At 52.6% G+C, this 22,500-nt stretch overlaps 1 protein-coding gene across 1 annotated transcript in view; it reads right to left on the minus strand.

The window, feature by feature from the left end:
• The window catches only part of LOC140399931 (calpain-1 catalytic subunit-like), a 123,585-nt gene that overhangs the window by 42,437 nt on the left and 58,648 nt on the right, over positions 1 to 22,500 (minus strand). The gene's annotated exons all lie outside the window — the stretch shown is intronic.

Below are 22,500 nucleotides of genomic sequence, written 5' to 3' on the forward strand. Positions count from 1 at the left end.
GGGGGGGCGGGGACAAGTCTGGCCAACACGCCTCCCACCCCCGCAGTGGCGATCCCACCCTTCCAGGGGTAATCCAGGTACGGCCTAACCAAGGTGCTACACAACTGCAGCCAGGCCCCGGACGTCCTGTACTGTGTTAGCCTCGCACGTCCCGTACTGTGTTAGCCTCGTACCTCCTGTACTGTGTTAGCCTCGTACCTCCTGTACTGTGTTAGTCTCACAACTCCTGTACTGTGTTAGTCTCGTACCTCCTGTACTGTGTTAGCCTCACACCTCCTGTACTGTGTTAGCCTCGTACCTCCTGTACTGTGTTAGCCTCGTACCTCCTGTACTGTGTTAGCCTCGTACCTCCTGTACTGTGTTAGCCTCACACCTCCTGTACTGTGTTAGCCTCGTACCTCCTGTACTGTGTTAGCCTCGTACCTCCTGTACTGTGTTAGCCTCGTACCTCCTGTACTGTGTTAGTCTCGTACCTCCTGTACTGTGTTAGCCTCACACCTCCTGTACTGTGTTAGCCTCGTACCTCCTGTACTGTGTTAGCCTCGTACCTCCTGTACTGTGTAAGCCTCACACCTCCTGTACTGTGTTAGCCTCGTACCTCCTGTACTGTGTTAGCCTCACACCTCCTGTACTGTGTTAGCCTCACACCTCCTGTACTGTGTTAGCCTCGTACCTCCTGTACTGTGTTAGCCTCACACCTCCTGTACTGTGTTAGTCTCGTACCTCCTGTACTGTGTTAGCCTCGTACCTCCTGTACTGTGTTAGCCTCGTACCTCCTGTACTGTGTTAGCCTCGTACCTCCTGTACTGTGTTAGCCTCACACCTCCTGTACTGTGTTAGCCTCGTACCTCCTGTACTGTGTTAGCCTCACACCTCCTGTACTGTGTTAGCCTCGTACCTCCTGTGCTGTGTTAGCCTCGCACCTCCTGTACTGTGTTAGCCTCGTACCTCCTGTACTGTGTTAGCCTCGTACCTCCTGTACTGTGTTAGCCTCACACCTCCTGTACTGTGTTAGCCTCGTACCTCCTGTGCTGTGTTAGCCTCGCACCTCCTGTACTGTGTTAGCCTCGTACCTCCTGTACTGTGTTAGCCTCGTACCTCCTGTACTGTGTTAGCCTCACACCTCCTGTACTGTGTTAGCCTCACACCTCCTGTACTGTGTTAGCCTCGTACCTCCTGTACTGTGTTAGCCTCACACCTCCTGTACTGTGTTAGCCTCGTACCTCCTGTACTGTGTTAGCCTCACACCTCCTGTACTGTGTTAGCCTCGTACCTCCTGTGCTGTGTTAGCCTCGCACCTCCTGTACTGTGTTAGTCTCGTACCTCCTGTACTGTGTTAGCCTCACACCTCCTGTACTGTGTTAGCCTCGTACCTCCTGTACTGTGTTAGCCTCGTACCTCCTGTACTGTGTTAGCCTCGTACCTCCTGTACTGTGTTAGCCTCGTACCTCCTGTACTGTGTTAGCCTCACACCTCCTGTACTGTGTTAGCCTCGTACCTCCTGTACTGTGTTAGCCTCACACCTCCTGTACTGTGTTAGCCTCGTACCTCCTGTGCTGTGTTAGCCTCGCACCTCCTGTACTGTGTTAGTCTCGTACCTCCTGTACTGTGTTAGCCTCGTACCTCCTGTACTGTGTTAGCCTCGTACCTCCTGTACTGTGTTAGCCTCGTACCTCCTGTACTGTGTTAGCCTCGCACGTCCCGTACTGTGTTAGCCTCGTACCTCCTGTACTGTGTTAGCCTCGCACGTCCCGTACTGTGTTAGCCTCGTACCTCCTGTACTGTGTTAGCCTCACACCTCCTGTACTGTGTTAGCCTCGTACCTCCTGTACTGTGTTAGCCTCACACCTCCTGTACTGTGTTAGCCTCGTACCTCCTGTACTGTGTTAGCCTCACACCTCCTGTACTGTGTTAGCCTCGTACCTCCTGTACTGTGTTAGCCTCACACCTCCTGTACTGTGTTAGCCTCGTACCTCGTGTACTGTGTTAGCCTCGTACCTCCTGTACTGTGTTAGCCTCGCACCTCCTGTACTGTGTTAGCCTCACACCTCCTGTACTGTGTTAGCTTCGTACCTCCTGTACTGTGTTAGCCTCACACCTCCTGTACTGTGTTAGCCTCACACCTCCTGTACTGTGTTAGCCTCACACCTCCTGTACTGTGTTAGCCTCGTACCTCCTGTACTGTGTTAGCCTCGTACCTCCTGTACTGTGTTAGCCTCGTACCTCCTGTACTGTGTTAGCCTCGCACCTCCTGTACTGTGTTAGCCTCGTACCTCCTGTACTGTGTTAGCCTCGCACCTCCTGTACTGTGTTAGCCTCGTACCTCCTGTACTGTGTTAGTCTCACACCTCCTGTACTGTGTTAGCCTCGTACCTCCTGTACTGTGTTAGCCTCGCACCTCCTGTACTGTGTTAGCCTCGTACCTCCTGTACTGTGTTAGCCTCGTACCTCCTGTACTGTGTTAGCCTCGTACCTCCTGTACTGTGTTAGCCTCGCACCTCCTGTACTGTGTTAGCCTCGTACCTCCTGTACTGTGTTAGCCTCGTACCTCCTGTACTGTGTTAGCCTCGTACCTCCTGTACTGTGTTAGCCTCGCACGTCCTGTACTGTGTTAGCCTCGTACCTCCTGTACTGTGTTAGCCTCACACCTCCTGTACTGTGTTAGCCTCGTACCTCCTGTACTGTGTTAGCCTCGCACGTCCTGTACTGTGTTAGCCTCGTACCTCCTGTACTGTGTTAGCCTCACACCTCCTGTACTGTGTTAGCCTCGTACCTCCTGTACTGTGTTAGCCTCGTACCTCCTGTACTGTGTTAGCCTCGTACCTCCTGTACTGTGTTAGCCTCGTACCTCCTGTACTGTGTTAGCCTCGTACCTCCTGTACTGTGTTAGCCTCGTACCTCCTGTACTGTGTTAGCCTCGTACCTCCTGTACTGTGTTAGCCTCGTACCTCCTGTACTGTGTTAGCCTCGTACCTCCTGTACTGTGTTAGCCTCGTACCTCCTGTACTGTGTTAGCCTCGTACCTCCTGTACTGTGTTAGCCTCGTACCTCCTGTACTGTGTTAGCCTCACACCTCCTGTACTGTGTTAGTCTCGTACCTCCTGTACTGTGTTAGCCTCGTACCTCCTGTACTGTGTTAGCCTCACACCTCCTGTACTGTGTTAGCCTCGTACCTCCTGTACTGTGTTAGCCTCGTACCTCCTGTACTGTGTTAGCCTCGTACCTCCTGTACTGTGTTAGCCTCACACCTCCTGTACTGTGTTAGCCTCGTACCTCCTGTACTGTGTTAGCCTCGTACCTCCTGTACTGTGTTAGTCTTGTACCTCCTGTACTGTGTTAGCCTCGTACCTCCTGTACTGTGTTAGCCTCGTACCTCCTGTACTGTGTTAGCCTCGTACCTCCTGTACTGTGTTAGCCTCGTACCTCCTGTACTGTGTTAGCCTCACCCCTCCTGTACTGTGTTAGCCTCGTACCTCCTGTACTGTGTTAGCCTCCCACCTCCTGTACTGTGTTAGCCTCACACCTCCTGTACTGTGTTAGCCTCGTACCTCCTGTACTGTGTTAGCCTCCCACCTCCTGTACTGTGTTAGCCTCACACCTCCTGTACTGTGTTAGCCTCGTACCTCCTGTACTGTGTTAGCCTCAGACCTCCTGTACGGTGTTAGCCTCACACCTCCTGTACTGTGTTAGCCTCGTACCTCCTGTACTGTGTTAGCCTCACACCTCCTGTACTGTGTTAGCCTCACACCTCCTGTACTGTGTTAGCCTCACACCTCCTGTACTGTGTTAGCCTCGTACCTCCTGTACTGTGTTAGCCTCGTACCTCCTGTACTGTGTTAGTCTCGTACCTCCTGTACTGTGTTAGTCTCGTACCTCCTGTACTGTGTTAGCCTCGTACCTCCTGTACTGTGTTAGCCTCACACCTCCTGTACTGTGTGAGCCTCGTACCTCCAGTACTGTGTTAGCCTCACACCTCCTGTACTGTGTTAGCCTCACACCTCCTGTACTGTGTTAGTCTCGTACCTCCTGTACTGTGTTAGCCTCGTATCTCCTGTACTGTGTTAGCCACACACCTCCTGTACTGTGTTAGCCTCGTACCTCCTGTACTGTGTTAGCCTCGTACCTCCTGTACTGTGTTAGCCTCGTACCTCCTGTACTGTGTTAGCCTCACACCTCCTGTACTGTGTTAGCCTCGTACCTCCTGTACTGTGTTAGCCTCGTACCTCCTGTACTGTGTTAGCCTCGTACCTCCTGGACTGTGTTAGCCTCGTACCTCCTGGACTGTGTTAGCCTCGTACCTCCTGGACTGTGTTAGCCTCGTACCTCCTGTACTGTGTTAGCCTCGTACCTCCTGTACTGTGTTAGCCTCGTACCTCCTGTACTGTGTTAGCCTCGTACCTCCTGTACTGTGTTAGCCTCGTACCTCCTGTACTGTGTTAGCCTCGTACCTCCTGTACTGTGTTAGCCTCGTACCTCCTGTACTGTGTTAGCCTCGTACCTCCTGTACTGTGTTAGCCTCACACCTCCTGTACTGTGTTAGTCTCGTACCTCCTGTACTGTGTTAGCCTCGTACCTCCTGTACTGTGTTAGCCTCACACCTCCTGTACTGTGTTAGCCTCGTACCTCCTGTACTGTGTTAGCCTCGTACCTCCTGTACTGTGTTAGCCTCGTACCTCCTGTACTGTGTTAGCCTCACACCTCCTGTACTGTGTTAGCCTCGTACCTCCTGTACTGTGTTAGCCTCGTACCTCCTGTACTGTGTTAGTCTTGTACCTCCTGTACTGTGTTAGCCTCGTACCTCCTGTACTGTGTTAGCCTCGTACCTCCTGTACTGTGTTAGCCTCGTACCTCCTGTACTGTGTTAGCCTCGTACCTCCTGTACTGTGTTAGCCTCACCCCTCCTGTACTGTGTTAGCCTCGTACCTCCTGTACTGTGTTAGCCTCCCACCTCCTGTACTGTGTTAGCCTCACACCTCCTGTACTGTGTTAGCCTCGTACCTCCTGTACTGTGTTAGCCTCCCACCTCCTGTACTGTGTTAGCCTCACACCTCCTGTACTGTGTTAGCCTCGTACCTCCTGTACTGTGTTAGCCTCAGACCTCCTGTACGGTGTTAGCCTCACACCTCCTGTACTGTGTTAGCCTCGTACCTCCTGTACTGTGTTAGCCTCACACCTCCTGTACTGTGTTAGCCTCACACCTCCTGTACTGTGTTAGCCTCACACCTCCTGTACTGTGTTAGCCTCGTACCTCCTGTACTGTGTTAGCCTCGTACCTCCTGTACTGTGTTAGTCTCGTACCTCCTGTACTGTGTTAGTCTCGTACCTCCTGTACTGTGTTAGCCTCGTACCTCCTGTACTGTGTTAGCCTCACACCTCCTGTACTGTGTGAGCCTCGTACCTCCAGTACTGTGTTAGCCTCACACCTCCTGTACTGTGTTAGCCTCACACCTCCTGTACTGTGTTAGTCTCGTACCTCCTGTACTGTGTTAGCCTCGTATCTCCTGTACTGTGTTAGCCACACACCTCCTGTACTGTGTTAGCCTCGTACCTCCTGTACTGTGTTAGCCTCGTACCTCCTGTACTGTGTTAGCCTCGTACCTCCTGTACTGTGTTAGCCTCACACCTCCTGTACTGTGTTAGCCTCGTACCTCCTGTACTGTGTTAGCCTCGTACCTCCTGTACTGTGTTAGCCTCGTACCTCCTGGACTGTGTTAGCCTCGTACCTCCTGGACTGTGTTAGCCTCGTACCTCCTGGACTGTGTTAGCCTCGTACCTCCTGTACTGTGTTAGCCTCACACCTCCTGTACTGTGTTAGCCTCGTACCTCCTGTACTGTGTTAGCCTCACACCTCCTGTACTGTGTTAGCCTCGTACCTCCTGTACGGTGTTAGCCTCACACCTCCTGTACTGTGTTAGCCTCACACCTCCTGTACTGTGTTAGCCTCACACCTCCTGTACTGTGTTAGCCTCGTACCTCCTGTACTGTGTTAGCCTCGTACCTCCTGTACTGTGTTAGCCTCGTACCTCCTGTACTGTGTTAGCCTCGTACTTCCTGTACTGTGTTAGCCTCACACCTCCTGTACTGTGTTAGCCTCGTACCTCCTGTACTGTGTTAGCCTCGTACCTCCTGTACTGTGTTAGCCTCGTACCTCCTGTACTGTGTTAGCCTCACACCTCCTGTACTGTGTTAGCCTCGTACCTCCTGTACTGTGTTAGCCTCGTACCTCCTGTACTGTGTTAGCCTCGTACCTCCTGTACTGTGTTAGCCTCACACCTCCTGTACTGTGTTAGCCTCACACCTCCTGTACTGTGTTAGCCTCGTACCTCCTGTACTGTGTTAGCCTCGTACCTCCTGTACTGTGTTAGCCTCGTACCTCCTGTACTGTGTTAGCCTCGTACCTCCTGTACTGTGTTAGCCTCGTACCTCCTGTACTGTGTTAGCCTCACACCTCCTGTACTGTGTTAGCCTCACACCTCCTGTACTGTGTTAGCCTCACACCTCCCGTACTGTGTTAGCCTCGTACCTCCTGTACTGTGTTAGCCTCGTACCTCCTGTACTGTGTTAGCCTCGTACCTCCTGTACTGTGTTAGCCTCGTACCTCCTGTACAGTGTTAGCCTCGTACCTCCTGTACTGTGTTAGCCTCGTACCTCCTGTACTGTGTTAGCCTCACACCTCCTGTACTGTGTTAGCCTCGTACCTCCTGTACTGTGTTAGCCTCACACCTCCTGTACTGTGTTAGCCTCGTACCTCCTGTACTGTGTTAGCCTCGTACCTCCTGTACTGTGTTAGCCTCGTACCTCCTGTACTGTGTTAGCCTCGTACCTCCTGTACTGTGTTAGCCTCGTACCTCCTGTACTGTGTTAGCCTCACACCTCCTGTACTGTGTTAGCCTCACACCCCCTGTACTGTGTTAGCCTCGTACCCCCTGTACTGTGTTAGCCTCGTACCTCCTGTACGGTGTTAGCCTCACACCTCCTGTACGGTGTTAGCCTCACACCTCCTGTACTGTGTTAGCCTCGCACCTCCTGTACTGTGTTAGCCCCGTACCTCCTGTACTGTGTTAGCCTCACACCTCCTGTACTGTGTTAGCCTCGTACCTCCCGTACTGTGTTAGCCTCGTACCTCCCGTACTGTGTTAGCCTCGTACCTCCTGTACTGTGTTAGCCTCGTACCTCCTGTACTGTGTTAGCCTCGTACCTCCTGTACTGTGTTAGCCCCGTACCTCCTGTACTGTGTTAGCCTCGTACCTCCTGTACTGTGTTAGCCTCGTACCTCCTGTACTGTGTTAGCCTCGTACCTCCTGTACTGTGTTAGCCTCGTACCTCCTGTACTGTGTTAGCCTCGTACCTCCTGTACTGTGTTAGCCTCGTACCTCCTGTACTGTGTTAGCCTCGTACCTCCTGTACTGTGTTAGCCTCGTACCTCCTGTACTGTGTTAGCCTCGTACCTCCTGTACTGTGTTAGCCTCGTACCTCCTGTACTGTGTTAGCCTCGCACCTCCTGTACTGTGTTAGCCTCGTACCTCCTGTACTGTGTTAGCCTCGTACCTCCTGTACTGTGTTAGCCTCACACCTCCTGTACTGTGTTAGCCTCGTACCTCCTGTACTGTGTTAGCCTCACACCTCCTGTACTGTGTTAGTCTCGTACCTCCTGTACTGTGTTAGCCTCACACCTCCTGTACTGTGTTAGCCTCACACCTCCTGTACTGTGTTAGCCTCGTACCTCCTGTACTGTGTTAGCCTCACACCTCCTGTACTGTGTTAGCCTCGTACCTCCTGTACTGTGTTAGCCTCACACCTCCTGTACTGTGTTAGCCTCACACCTCCTGTACTGTGTTAGCCTCGTACCTCCTGTACTGCGTTAGCCTCGTACCTCCTGTACTGTGTTAGCCTCGTACCTCCTGTACTGTATTAGCCTCACACCTCCTGTACTGTGGTAGCCTCGTACCTCCTGTACTGTGTTAGCCTCGTACCTCCTGTACTGTGTTAGCCTCGTACCTCCTGTACTGTGTTAGCCTCGTACCTCCTGTACTGTGTTAGCCTCGTACCTCCTGTACTGTGTTAGCCTCGTACCTCCTGCACTGTGTTAGCCTCGTACCTCCTGTACTGTGTTAGCCCCGTACCTCCTGTACTGTGTTAGCCTCACACCTCCTGTACTGTGTTAGCCTCGTACCTCCTGTACTGTGTTAGCCTCACACCTCCTGTACTGTGTTAGCCTCGTACCTCCTGTACTGTGTTAGTCTCGTACCTCCTGTACTGTGTTAGTCTCGTACCTCCTGTACTGTGTTAGCCTCGTACCTCCTGTACTGTGTTAGCCTCGTACCTCCTGTACTGTGTTAGCCTCACACCTCCTGTACTGTGTTAGCCTCGTACCTCCTGTACTGTGTTAGCCACACACCTCCTGTACTGTGTTAGCCTCACACCTCCTGTACTGTGTTAGTCTCGTACCTCCTGTACTGTGTTAGCCTCGTATCTCCTGTACTGTGTTAGCCACACACCTCCTGTACTGTGTTAGCCTCGTACCTCCTGTACTGTGTTAGCCTCGTACCTCCTGTACTGTGTTAGCCTCGTACCTCCTGTACTGTGTTAGCCTCACACCTCCTGTACTGTGTTAGCCTCGTACCTCCTGTACTGTGTTAGCCTCGTACCTCCTGTACTGTGTTAGCCTCGTACCTCCTGGACTGTGTTAGCCTCGTACCTCCTGGACTGTATTAGCCTCGTACCTCCTGTACTGTGTTAGCCTCGTACCTCCTGTACTGTGTTAGCCTCACACCTCCTGTACTGTGTTAGCCTCGTACCTCCTGTACTGTGTTAGCCTCGTACCTCCTGTACTGTGTTAGCCTCACACCTCCTGTACTGTGTTAGCCTCGTACCTCCTGTACTGTGTTAGCCTCGTACCTCCTGTACTGTGTTAGCCTCGTACCTCCTGTACTGTGTTAGCCTCGTACCTCCTGTACTGTGTTAGCCTCGTACCTCCTGTACTGTGTTAGCCTCGTACCTCCTGTACTGTGTTAGCCTCACACCTCCTGTACTGTGTTAGCCTCACACCTCCTGTACTGTGTTAGCCTCGTACCTCCTGTACTGTGTTAGCCTCGTACCTCCTGTACTGTGTTAGCCTCGTACCTCCTGTACTGTGTTAGCCTCACACCTCCTGTACTGTGTTAGCCTCACACCTCCTGTACTGTGTTAGCCTCACACCTCCTGTACTGTGTTAGCCTCACACCTCCTGTACTGTGTTAGCCTCGTACCTCCTGTACTGTGTTAGCCTCGTACCTCCTGTACTGTGTTAGCCTCGTACCTCCTGTACTGTGTTAGCCTCGTACCTCCTGTACTGTGTTAGCCTCGTACCTCCTGTACTGTGTTAGCCTCGTACCTCCTGTACTGTGTTAGCCTCACACCTCCTGTACTGTGTTAGCCTCACACCTCCTGTACTGTGTTAGCCTCGTACCTCCTGTACTGTGTTAGCCTCGTACCTCCTGTACTGTGTTAGCCTCACACCTCCTGTACTGTGTTAGCCTCGTACCTCCTGTACTGTGTTAGCCTCGCACCTCCTGTACTGTGTTAGCCTCACACCTCCTGTACTGTGTTAGCCTCGTACCTCCTGTACTGTGTTAGCCTCGTACCTCCTGTACTGTGTTAGCCTTAAACCTCCTGTACTGTGTTAGCCTCGTACCTCCTGTACTGTGTTAGCCTCGTACCTCCTGTACTGTGTTAGCCTCGTACCTCCTGTACTGTGTTAGCCTCGTACCTCCTGTACTGTGTTAGCCTCGTACCTCCTGTACTGCGTTAGCCTCACACCTCCTGTACTGTGTTAGCCTCGTACCTCCTGTACGGTGTTAGCCTCACACCTCCTGTACTGTGTTAGCCTCGTACCTCCTGTACGGTGTTAGCCACGTACTTCCTGTACGGTGTTAGCCTCACACCTCCTGTACTGTGTTAGCCTCGTACCTCCTGTACTGTGTTAGCCTCGTACCTCCTGTACTGTGTTAGCCTCACACCTCCTGTACTGTGTTAGCCTCACACCTCCTGTACTGTGTTAGCCTCACACCTCCTGTACTGTGTTAGCCTCACACCTCCTGTACTGTGTTAGCCTCGTACCACCTGTACTGTTTTAGCCTCGTACCTCCTGTACTGTGTTAGCCTCACACCTCCTGTACTCTGTTAGCCTCGTACCTCCTGTACTGTGTTAGCCTCGTACCTCCTGTACTGTGTTAGCCTCGTACCTCCTGTACTGTGTTAGCCTCGTACCTCCTGTACTGTGTTAGCCTCGTACCTCCTGTACTGTGTTAGCCTCACACCTCCTCTACTGTGTTAGCCTCGTACCTCCTGTACTGTGTTAGCCTCACACCTCCTGTACTGTGTTAGCCTCGTACCTCCTGTACTGTGTTAGCCTCGTACCTCCTGTACTGTGTTAGCCTCGTACCTCCTGTACTGTGTTAGCCTCGTACCTCCTGTACTGTGTTAGCCTCGTACCTCCTGTACTGTGTTAGCCTCACACCTCCTGTACTGTGTTAGCCTCACACCCCCTGTACTGTGTTAGCCTCGTACCCCCTGTACTGTGTTAGCCTCGTACCTCCTGTACGGTGTTAGCCTCACACCTCCTGTACGGTGTTAGCCTCACACCTCCTGTACTGTGTTAGCCTCGCACCTCCTGTACTGTGTTAGCCCCGTACCTCCTGTACTGTGTTAGCCTCACACCTCCTGTACTGTGTTAGCCTCGTACCTCCCGTACTGTGTTAGCCTCGTACCTCCCGTACTGTGTTAGCCTCGTACCTCCTGTACTGTGTTAGCCTCGTACCTCCTGTACTGTGTTAGCCTCGTACCTCCTGTACTGTGTTAGCCCCGTACCTCCTGTACTGTGTTAGCCTCGTACCTCCTGTACTGTGTTAGCCTCGTACCTCCTGTACTGTGTTAGCCTCGTACCTCCTGTACTGTGTTAGCCTCGTACCTCCTGTACTGTGTTAGCCTCGTACCTCCTGTACTGTGTTAGCCTCGTACCTCCTGTACTGTGTTAGCCTCGTACCTCCTGTACTGTGTTAGCCTCGTACCTCCTGTACTGTGTTAGCCTCGTACCTCCTGTACTGTGTTAGCCTCGTACCTCCTGTACTGTGTTAGCCTCGCACCTCCTGTACTGTGTTAGCCTCGTACCTCCTGTACTGTGTTAGCCTCGTACCTCCTGTACTGTGTTAGCCTCACACCTCCTGTACTGTGTTAGCCTCGTACCTCCTGTACTGTGTTAGCCTCACACCTCCTGTACTGTGTTAGCCTCACACCTCCTGTACTGTGTTAGTCTCGTACCTCCTGTACTGTGTTAGCCTCACACCTCCTGTACTGTGTTAGCCTCACACCTCCTGTACTGTGTTAGCCTCGTACCTCCTGTACTGTGTTAGCCTCACACCTCCTGTACTGTGTTAGCCTCGTACCTCCTGTACTGTGTTAGCCTCACACCTCCTGTACTGTGTTAGCCTCACACCTCCTGTACTGTGTTAGCCTCGTACCTCCTGTACTGCGTTAGCCTCGTACCTCCTGTACTGTGTTAGCCTCGTACCTCCTGTACTGTATTAGCCTCGCACCTCCTGTACTGTGGTAGCCTCGTACCTCCTGTACTGTGTTAGCCTCGTACCTCCTGTACTGTGTTAGCCTCGTACCTCCTGTACTGTGTTAGCCTCGTACCTCCTGTACTGTGTTAGCCTCGTACCTCCTGTACTGTGTTAGCCTCGTACCTCCTGCACTGTGTTAGCCTCGTACCTCCTGTACTGTGTTAGCCCCGTACCTCCTGTACTGTGTTAGCCTCACACCTCCTGTACTGTGTTAGCCTCGTACCTCCTGTACTGTGTTAGCCTCACACCTCCTGTACTGTGTTAGCCTCGTACCTCCTGTACTGTGTTAGTCTCGTACCTCCTGTACTGTGTTAGTCTCGTACCTCCTGTACTGTGTTAGCCTCGTACCTCCTGTACTGTGTTAGCCTCGTACCTCCTGTACTGTGTTAGCCTCACACCTCCTGTACTGTGTTAGCCTCGTACCTCCTGTACTGTGTTAGCCACACACCTCCTGTACTGTGTTAGCCTCACACCTCCTGTACTGTGTTAGTCTCGTACCTCCTGTACTGTGTTAGCCTCGTATCTCCTGTACTGTGTTAGCCACACACCTCCTGTACTGTGTTAGCCTCGTACCTCCTGTACTGTGTTAGCCTCGTACCTCCTGTACTGTGTTAGCCTCGTACCTCCTGTACTGTGTTAGCCTCACACCTCCTGTACTGTGTTAGCCTCGTACCTCCTGTACTGTGTTAGCCTCGTACCTCCTGTACTGTGTTAGCCTCGTACCTCCTGGACTGTGTTAGCCTCGTACCTCCTGGACTGTATTGGCCTCGTACCTCCTGTACTGTGTTAGCCTCGTACCTCCTGTACTGTGTTAGCCTCGTACCTCCTGTACTGTGTTAGCCTCACACCTCCTGTACTGTGTTAGCCTCACACCTCCTGTACTGTGTTAGCCTCGTACCTCCTGTACTGTGTTAGCCTCGTACCTCCTGTACTGTGTTAGCCTCGTACCTCCTGTACTGTGTTAGCCTCGTACCTCCTGTACTGTGTTAGCCTCGTACCTCCTGTACTGTGTTAGCCTCGTACCTCCTGTACTGTGTTAGCCTCACACCTCCTGTACTGTGTTAGCCTCACACCTCCTGTACTGTGTTAGCCTCGTACCTCCTGTACTGTGTTAGCCTCGTACCTCCTGTACTGTGTTAGCCTCACACCTCCTGTACTGTGTTAGCCTCGTACCTCCTGTACTGTGTTAGCCTCGCACCTCCTGTACTGTGTTAGCCTCACACCTCCTGTACTGTGTTAGCCTCGTACCTCCTGTACTGTGTTAGCCTCGTACCTCCTGTACTGTGTTAGCCTCACACCTCCTGTACTGTGTTAGCCTCGTACCTCCTGTACTGTGTTAGCCTCGTACCTCCTGTACTGTGTTAGCCTCGTACCTCCTGTACTGTGTTAGCCTCGTACCTCCTGTACTGTGTTAGCCTCACACCTCCTGTACTGTGTTAGCCTCACACCTCCTGTACTGTGTTAGCCTCGTACCTCCTGTACTGTGTTAGCCTCACACCTCCTGTACTGTGTTAGTCTCGTACCTCCTGTACTGTGTTAGCCTCGTACCTCCTGTACTGTGTTAGCCTCGTACCTCCTGTACTGTGTTAGCCTCGTACCTCCTGTACTGTGTTAGCCTCACACCTCCTGTACTGTGTTAGCCTCGTACCTCCTGTACTGTGTTAGCCTCACACCTCCTGTACTGTGTTAGCCTCGTACCTCCTGTGCTGTGTTAGCCTCGTACCTCCTGTACTGTGTTAGCCTCACACCTCCTGTACTGTGTGAGCCTCGTACCTCCAGTACTGTGTTAGCCTCACACCTCCTGTACTGTGTTAGCCTCACACCTCCTGTACTGTGTTAGTCTCGTACCTCCTGTACTGTGTTAGCCTCGTATCTCCTGTACTGTGTTAGCCACACACCTCCTGTACTGTGTTAGCCTCGTACCTCCTGTACTGTGTTAGCCTCGTACCTCCTGTACTGTGTTAGCCTCGTACCTCCTGTACTGTGTTAGCCTCACACCTCCTGTACTGTGTTAGCCTCACACCTCCTGTACTGTGTTAGCCTCGTACCTCCTGTACTGTGTTAGTCTCGTACCTCCTGTACTGTGTTAGTCTCGTACCTCCTGTACTGTGTTAGCCTCGTACCTCCTGTACTGTGTTAGCCTCGTACCTCCTGTACTGTGTTAGCCTCACACCTCCTGTACTGTGTTAGCCTCGTACCTCCTGTACTGTGTTAGCCACACACCTCCTGTACTGTGTTAGCCTCACACCTCCTGTACTGTGTTAGTCTCGTACCTCCTGTACTGTGTTAGCCTCGTATCTCCTGTACTGTGTTAGCCACACACCTCCTGTACTGTGTTAGCCTCGTACCTCCTGTACTGTGTTAGCCTCGTACCTCCTGTACTGTGTTAGCCTCGTACCTCCTGTACTGTGTTAGCCTCACACCTCCTGTACTGTGTTAGCCTCGTACCTCCTGTACTGTGTTAGCCTCGTACCTCCTGTACTGTGTTAGCCTCGTACCTCCTGGACTGTGTTAGCCTCGTACCTCCTGGACTGTATTAGCCTCGTACCTCCTGTACTGTGTTAGCCTCGTACCTCCTGTACTGTGTTAGCCTCACACCTCCTGTACTGTGTTAGCCTCGTACCTCCTGTACTGTGTTAGCCTCGTACCTCCTGTACTGTGTTAGCCTCACACCTCCTGTACTGTGTTAGCCTCGTACCTCCTGTACTGTGTTAGCCTCGTACCTCCTGTACTGTGTTAGCCTCGTACCTCCTGTACTGTGTTAGCCTCGTACCTCCTGTACTGTGTTAGCCTCGTACCTCCTGTACTGTGTTAGCCTCGTACCTCCTGTACTGTGTTAGCCTCACACCTCCTGTACTGTGTTAGCCTCACACCTCCTGTACTGTGTTAGCCTCGTACCTCCTGTACTGTGTTAGCCTCGTACCTCCTGTACTGTGTTAGCCTCGTACCTCCTGTACTGTGTTAGCCTCACACCTCCTGTACTGTGTTAGCCTCACACCTCCTGTACTGTGTTAGCCTCACACCTCCTGTACTGTGTTAGCCTCACACCTCCTGTACTGTGTTAGCCTTGTACCTCCTGTACTGTGTTAGCCTCGTACCTCCTGTACTGTGTTAGCCTCGTACCTCCTGTACTGTGTTAGCCTCGTACCTCCTGTACTGTGTTAGCCTCGTACCTCCTGTACTGTGTTAGCCTCGTACCTCCTGTACTGTGTTAGCCTCACACCTCCTGTACTGTGTTAGCCTCACACCTCCTGTACTGTGTTAGCCTCGTACCTCCTGTACTGTGTTAGCCTCACACCTCCTGTACTGTGTTAGCCTCACACCTCCTGTACTGTGTTAGCCTCACACCTCCTGTACTGTGTTAGCCTCACACCTCCTGTACTGTGTTAGCCTCGTACCACCTGTACTGTTTTAGCCTCGTACCTCCTGTACTGTGTTAGCCTCACACCTCCTGTACTCTGTTAGCCTCGTACCTCCTGTACTGTGTTAGCCTCGTACCTCCTGTACTGTGTTAGCCTCGTACCTCCTGTACTGTGTTAGCCTCGTACCTCCTGTACTGTGTTAGCCTCGTACCTCCTGTACTGTGTTAGCCTCACACCTCCTCTACTGTGTTAGCCTCGTACCTCCTGTACTGTGTTAGCCTCACACCTCCTGTACTGTGTTAGCCTCGTACCTCCTGTACTGTGTTAGCCTCGTACCTCCTGTACTGTGTTAGCCTCGTACCTCCTGTACTGTGTTAGCCTCGTACCTCCTGTACTGTGTTAGCCTCGTACCTCCTGTACTGTGTTAGCCTCACACCTCCTGTACTGTGTTAGCCTCACACCCCCTGTACTGTGTTAGCCTCGTACCCCCTGTACTGTGTTAGCCTCGTACCTCCTGTACGGTGTTAGCCTCACACCTCCTGTACGGTGTTAGCCTCACACCTCCTGTACTGTGTTAGCCTCGCACCTCCTGTACTGTGTTAGCCTCGTACCTCCTGTACTGTGTTAGCCTCACACCTCCTGTACTGTGTTAGCCTCACACCTCCTGTACTGTGTTAGCCTCACACCTCCTGTACTGTGTTAGCCTCACACCTCCTGTACTGTGTTAGCCTCGTACCACCTGTACTGTTTTAGCCTCGTACCTCCTGTACTGTGTTAGCCTCACACCTCCTGTACTCTGTTAGCCTCGTACCTCCTGTACTGTGTTAGCCTCGTACCTCCTGTACTGTGTTAGCCTCGTACCTCCTGTACTGTGTTAGCCTCACACCTCCTGTACTGTGTTAGCCTCGTACCTCCTGTACGGTGTTAGCCTCACACCTCCTGTACTGTTTTAGCCTCGTACCTCCTGTACTGTGTTAGCCTCACACCTCCTGTACTGTGTTAGCCTCGCACCTCCTGTACTGTGTTAGCCTCACACCTCCTGTACTGTGTTAGCCTCGTACCTCCTGTACTGTGTTAGCCTCACACCTCCTGTACTGTGTTAGCCTCGTACCTCCTGTACTGTGTTAGCCTCGTACCTCCTGTACTGTGTTAGCCTCGTACCTCCTGTACTGTGTTAGCCTCGCACCTCCTGTACTGTGTTAGCCTCGTACCTCCTGTACTGTGTTAGCCTCACACCTCCTGTACTGTGTTAGCCTCGTACCTCCTGTACTGTGTTAGCCTCGTACCTCCTGTACTGTGTTAGCCTCGTACCTCCTGTACTGTGTTAGCCTCGTACCTCCTGTACTGTGTTAGCCTCGTACCTCCTGTACTGTGTTAGCCTCGTACCTCCTGTACTGTGTTAGCCTCGTACCTCCTGTACTGTGTTAGCCTCGTACCTCCTGTACTGTGTTAGCCTCGTACCTCCTGTACTGTGTTAGCCTCACACCTCCTGTACTGTGTTAGCCGCGTACCTCCTGTACTGTGTTAGCCTCGTACCTCCTGTACTGTGTTAGCCTCGTACCTCCTGTACTGTGTTAGCCTCGTACCTCCTGTACTGTGTTAGCCTCACACCTCCTGTACTGTGTTACCTCGTACCTCCTGTACTGTGTTTGCCTCGTACCTCCTGTACTGTGTTAGCCTCGTACCTCCTGTACTGTGTTAGCCTCGTACCTCCTGTACTGTGTTAGCCTCGTACCTCCTGTACTGTGTTAGCCTCACACCTCCTGTACTGTGTTAGCCTCGTACCTCCTGTACTGTGTTAGCCTCGTACCTCCTGTACTGTGTTAGCCTCGTACCTCCTGTACTGTGTTAGCCTCGTACCTCCTGTACTGTGTTAGCCTCGTACCTCCTGTACTGTGTTAGCCTCGTACCTCCTGTACTGTGTTAGCCTCGTACCTCCTGTACTGTGTTAGCCTCACACCTCCTGTACTGTGTTAGCCTCGTACCTCCTGTACTGTGTTAGCCTCGTACCTCCTATACTGTGTTAGCCTCGTACCTCCTGTACTGTGTTAGCCTCGTACCTCCTGTACTGTGTTAGCCTCACACCTCCTGTACTGTGTTAGCCTCACACCTCCTGTACTGTGTTAGCCTCGTACCTCCTGTACTGTGTTAGCCTCGTACCTCCTGTACTGTGTTAGCCTCGTACCTCCTGTACTGTGTTAGCCTCACACCTCCTGTACTGTTTTAGCCTCGTACCTCCTGTACTGTGTTAGCCTCACACCTCCTGTACTGTGTTAGCCTCGCACCTCCTGTACTGTGTTAGCCTCACACCTCCTGTACTGTGTTAGCCTCGTACCTCCTGTACTGTGTTAGCCTCACACCTCCTGTACTGTGTTAGCCTCGTACCTCCTGTACTGTGTTAGCCTCGTACCTCCTGTACTGTGTTAGCCTCGTACCTCCTGTACTGTGTTAGCCTCGCACCTCCTGTACTGTGTTAGCCTCGTAGCTCCTGTACTGTGTTAGCCTCACACCTCCTGTACTGTGTTAGCCTCGTACCTCCTGTACTGTGTTAGCCTCGTACCTCCTGTACTGTGTTAGCCTCGTACCTCCTGTACTGTGTTAGCCTCGTACCTCCTGTACTGTGTTAGCCTCGTACCTCCTGTACTGTGTTAGCCTCGTACCTCCTGTACTGTGTTAGCCTCGTACCTCCTGTACTGTGTTAGCCTCGTACCTCCTGTACTGTGTTAGCCTCACACCTCCTGTACTGTGTTAGCCGCGTACCTCCTGTACTGTGTTAGCCTCGTACCTCCTGTACTGTGTTAGCCTCGTACCTCCTGTACTGTGTTAGCCTCGTACCTCCTGTACTGTGTTAGCCTCACACCTCCTGTACTGTGTTACCTCGTACCTCCTGTACTGTGTTTGCCTCGTACCTCCTGTACTGTGTTAGCCTCGTACCTCCTGTACTGTGTTAGCCTCGTACCTCCTGTACTGTGTTAGCCTCGTACCTCCTGTACTGTGTTAGCCTCACACCTCCTGTACTGTGTTAGCCTCGTACCTCCTGTACTGTGTTAGCCTCGTACCTCCTGTACTGTGTTAGCCTCGTACCTCCTGTACTGTGTTAGCCTCGTACCTCCTGTACTGTGTTAGCCTCGTACCTCCTGTACTGTGTTAGCCTCACACCTCCTGTACTGTGTTAGCCTCGTACCTCCTGTACTGTGTTAGCCTCGTACCTCCTGTACTGTGTTAGCCTCGTACCTCCTGTACTGTGTTAGCCTCGTACCTCCTGTACTGTGTTAGCCTCACACCTCCTGTACTGTGTTAGCCTCACACCTCCTGTACTGTGTTAGCCTCGTACCTCCTGTACTGTGTTAGCCTCGTACCTCCTGTACTGTGTTAGCCTCGTACCTCCTGTACTGTGTTAGCCTCACACCTCCTGTACTGTGTTAGCCTCGTACCTCCTGTACTGTGTTAGCCTCGTACCTCCTGTACTGTGTTAGCCTCGTACCTCCTGTACTGTGTTAGCCTCGCACCTCCTGTACTGTGTTAGCCTCGTACCTCCTGTACTGTGTTAGCCTCGCACCTCCTGTACTGTGTTAGCCTCGCACCTCCTGTACTGTGTTAGCCTCGTACCTCCTGTACTGTGTTAGCCTCGTACCTCCTGTACTGTGTTAGCCTCGTACCTCCTGTACTGTGTTAGCCTCGTACCTCCTGTACTGTGTTAGCCTCGTACCTCCTGTACTGTGTTAGCCTCGTACCTCCTGTACTGTGTTAGCCTCGTACCTCCTGTACTGTGTTAGCCTCACACCTCCTGTACTGTGTTAGCCGCGTACCTCCTGTACTGTGTTAGCCTCGTACCTCCTGTACTGTGTTAGCCTCGTACCTCCTGTACTGTGTTAGCCTCGTACCTCCTGTACTGTGTTAGCCTCACACCTCCTGTACTGTGTTACCTCGTACCTCCTGTACTGTGTTTGCCTCGTACCTCCTGTACTGTGTTAGCCTCGTACCTCCTGTACTGTGTTAGCCTCGTACCTCCTGTACTGTGTTAGCCTCGTACCTCCTGTACTGTGTTAGCCTCACACCTCCTGTACTGTGTTAGCCTCGTACCTCCTGTACTGTGTTAGCCTCGTACCTCCTGTACTGTGTTAGCCTCGTACCTCCTGTACTGTGTTAGCCTCGTACCTCCTGTACTGTGTTAGCCTCGTACCTCCTGTACTGTGTTAGCCTCGTACCTCCTGTACTGTGTTAGCCTCACACCTCCTGTACTGTGTTAGCCTCGTACCTCCTGTACTGTGTTAGCCTCGTACCTCCTATACTGTGTTAGCCTCGTACCTCCTGTACTGTGTTAGCCTCGTACCTCCTGTACTGTGTTAGCCTCACACCTCCTGTACTGTGTTAGCCTCACACCTCCTGTACTGTGTTAGCCTCGTACCTCCTGTACTGTGTTAGCCTCGTACCTCCTGTACTGTGTTAGCCTCGTACCTCCTGTACTGTGTTAGCCTCGTACCTCCTGTACTGTGTTAGCCTCGTACCTCCTGTACTGTGTTAGCCTCACACCTCCTGTACTGTGTTAGCCTCGTACCTCCTGTACTGTGTTAGTCTCGTACCTCCTGTACTGTGTTAGCCTCGTACCTCCTGTACTGTGTTAGCCTCGTACCTCCTGTACTGTGTTAGCCTCGTACCTCCTGTACTGTGTTAGCCTCGTACCTCCTGTACTGTGTTAGCCTCGTACCTCCTGTACTGTGTTAGCCTCGTACCTCCTGTACTGTGTTAGCCTCGTACCTCCTGTACTGCGTTAGCCTCACACCTCCTGTACTGTGTTAGCCTCGTACCTCCTGTACGGTGTTAGCCTCACACCTCCTGTACTGTGTTAGCCTCGTACCTCCTGTACGGTGTTAGCCACGTACTTCCTGTACTGTGTTAGCCTCACACCTCCTGTACTGTGTTAGCCTCGTACCTCCTGTACTGTGTTAGCCTCGTACCTCCTGTACTGTGTTAGCCTCACACCTCCTGTACTGTGTTAGCCTCACACCTCCTGTACTGTGTTAGCCTCACACCTCCTGTACTGTGTTAGCCTCACACCTCCTGTACTCTGTTAGCCTCGTACCACCTGTACTGTTTTAGCCTCGTACCTCCTGTACTGTGTTAGCCTCACACCTCCTGTACTGTGTTAGCCTCGTACCTCCTGTACTGTGTTAGCCTCACACCTCCTGTACTGTGTTAGCCTCGTACCTCCTGTACGGTGTTAGCCTCACACCTCCTGTACTGTTTTAGCCTCGTACCTCCTGTACTGTGTTAGCCTCGCACCTCCTGTACTGTGTTAGCCTCGCACCTCCTGTACTGTGTTAGCCTCACACCTCCTGTACTGTGTTAGCCTCGTACCTCCTGTACTGTGTTAGCCTCACACCTCCTGTACTGTGTTAGCCTCGTACCTCCTGTACTGTGTTAGCCTCGTACCTCCTGTACTGTGTTAGCCTCGTACCTCCTGTACTGTGTTAGCCTCGTACCTCCTGTACTGTGTTAGCCTCGCACCTCCTGTACTGTGTTAGCCTCGTACCTCCTGTACTGTGTTAGCCTCACACCTCCTGTACTGTGTTAGCCTCGTACCTCCTGTACTGTGTTAGCCTCGTACCTCCTGTACTGTGTTAGCCTCGTACCTCCTGTACTGTGTTAGCCTCGTACCTCCTGTACTGTGTTAGCCTCGTACCTCCTGTACTGTGTTAGCCTCGTACCTCCTGTACTGTGTTAGCCTCGTACCTCCTGTACTGTGTTAGCCTCGTACCTCCTGTACTGTGTTAGCCTCACACCTCCTGTACTGTGTTAGCCGCGTACCTCCTGTACTGTGTTAGCCTCGTACCTCCTGTACTGTGTTAGCCTCGTACCTCCTGTACTGTGTTAGCCTCGTACCTCCTGTACTGTGTTAGCCTCACACCTCCTGTACTGTGTTACCTCGTACCTCCTGTACTGTGTTTGCCTCGTACCTCCTGTACTGTGTTAGCCTCGTACCTCCTGTACTGTGTTAGCCTCGTACCTCCTGTACTGTGTTAGCCTCGTACCTCCTGTACTGTGTTAGCCTCACACCTCCTGTACTGTGTTAGCCTCGTACCTCCTGTACTGTGTTAGCCTCGTACCTCCTGTACTGTGTTAGCCTCGTACCTCCTGTACTGTGTTAGCCTCGTACCTCCTGTACTGTGTTAGCCTCGTACCTCCTGTACTGTGTTAGCCTCGTACCTCCTGTACTGTGTTAGCCTCACACCTCCTGTACTGTGTTAGCCTCGTACCTCCTGTACTGTGTTAGCCTCGTACCTCCTATACTGTGTTAGCCTCGTACCTCCTGTACTGTGTTAGCCTCGTACCTCCTGTACTGTGTTAGCCTCACACCTCCTGTACTGTGTTAGCCTCACACCTCCTGTACTGTGTTAGCCTCGTACCTCCTGTACTGTGTTAGCCTCGTACCTCCTGTACTGTGTTAGCCTCGTACCTCCTGTACTGTGTTAGCCTCGTACCTCCTGTACTGTGTTAGCCTCGTACCTCCTGTACTGTGTTAGCCTCACACCTCCTGTACTGTGTTAGCCTCGTACCTCCTGTACTGTGTTAGTCTCGTACCTCCTGTACTGTGTTAGCCTCGTACCTCCTGTACTGTGTTAGCCTCACACCTCCTGTACTGTGTTAGCCTCGTACCTCCTGTACTGTGTTAGCCTCACACCTCCTGTACTGCGTTAGCCTCACACCTCCTGTACTGCGTTAGCCTGATAGGCTCCCTGATACGGAGGCCTCCTCGTCGCTGCCTCCCTGTTGCCTGGGCCGAGTTGAGGCCTAGATTGTGCTGCCCGCTCCGCGTGGTCTCGAACCCCCCCCCCCACCCTGAAAGCGGGCCAGGCGCGCACTGCGCCCGTGCCGAGTGGGGGCCGCAAGGTGGGGGGAGGTCTTTTCTCCCCCCCGATGAGATAGCAAACTGAGGTATAGAGCAAGCTCCCAACGCCCCCTTCCCCCTCTCCAGCCGCCCTTCCCCCCCCACTCCCCACCCCCACCACCAACCTTCCCAGGCCCAATATTCATCCCTCCACCATCACCACTCCATCTAAGCCTTGACGGGTGACGTTAGTAGGAGCTTGCTGTGCGCAAATTTGGCGGGCGTTTCTCCCGGCGGCCCCCACTTTCCAGAGGGACCTGGCTATCCGTGAGATGGACGTCCTGCCGACCGCAGACGAATGCGAATCTTTCTTCCCCACCTTGTACAGAACGCGGGAAAGGGCCTCTTCAACCGGGAGACTACATTGATGTGGCACCAGTGAACACGAGGCGAGTAGTAACTGAGGCTTTAATAAGCGAAGCAGAAAGCCTCCTGGCCTCTGATCCCGAACTGGGGCAGGGGCAGGGATCAGCCACCTTTATACCGAGCCCAAGGGGAGGAGCCATCAGGCAGTAGTTTACCACATTACATGTAATACAACAGCAGCTTACCACAATACATATAATATATGGGGAGTGGGGGGGGGGCCTCCGAAGGGGTCTGGCGCGCGATCGGGGCCCACCGATCGGTGGCCCGGCCTCTCCCCCCC

The sequence above is a fragment of the Scyliorhinus torazame genome, chromosome 24 (genome assembly GCF_047496885.1).
Source record: "Scyliorhinus torazame isolate Kashiwa2021f chromosome 24, sScyTor2.1, whole genome shotgun sequence".
In the NCBI taxonomy this organism is placed as follows: domain Eukaryota; kingdom Metazoa; phylum Chordata; class Chondrichthyes; order Carcharhiniformes; family Scyliorhinidae; genus Scyliorhinus; species Scyliorhinus torazame.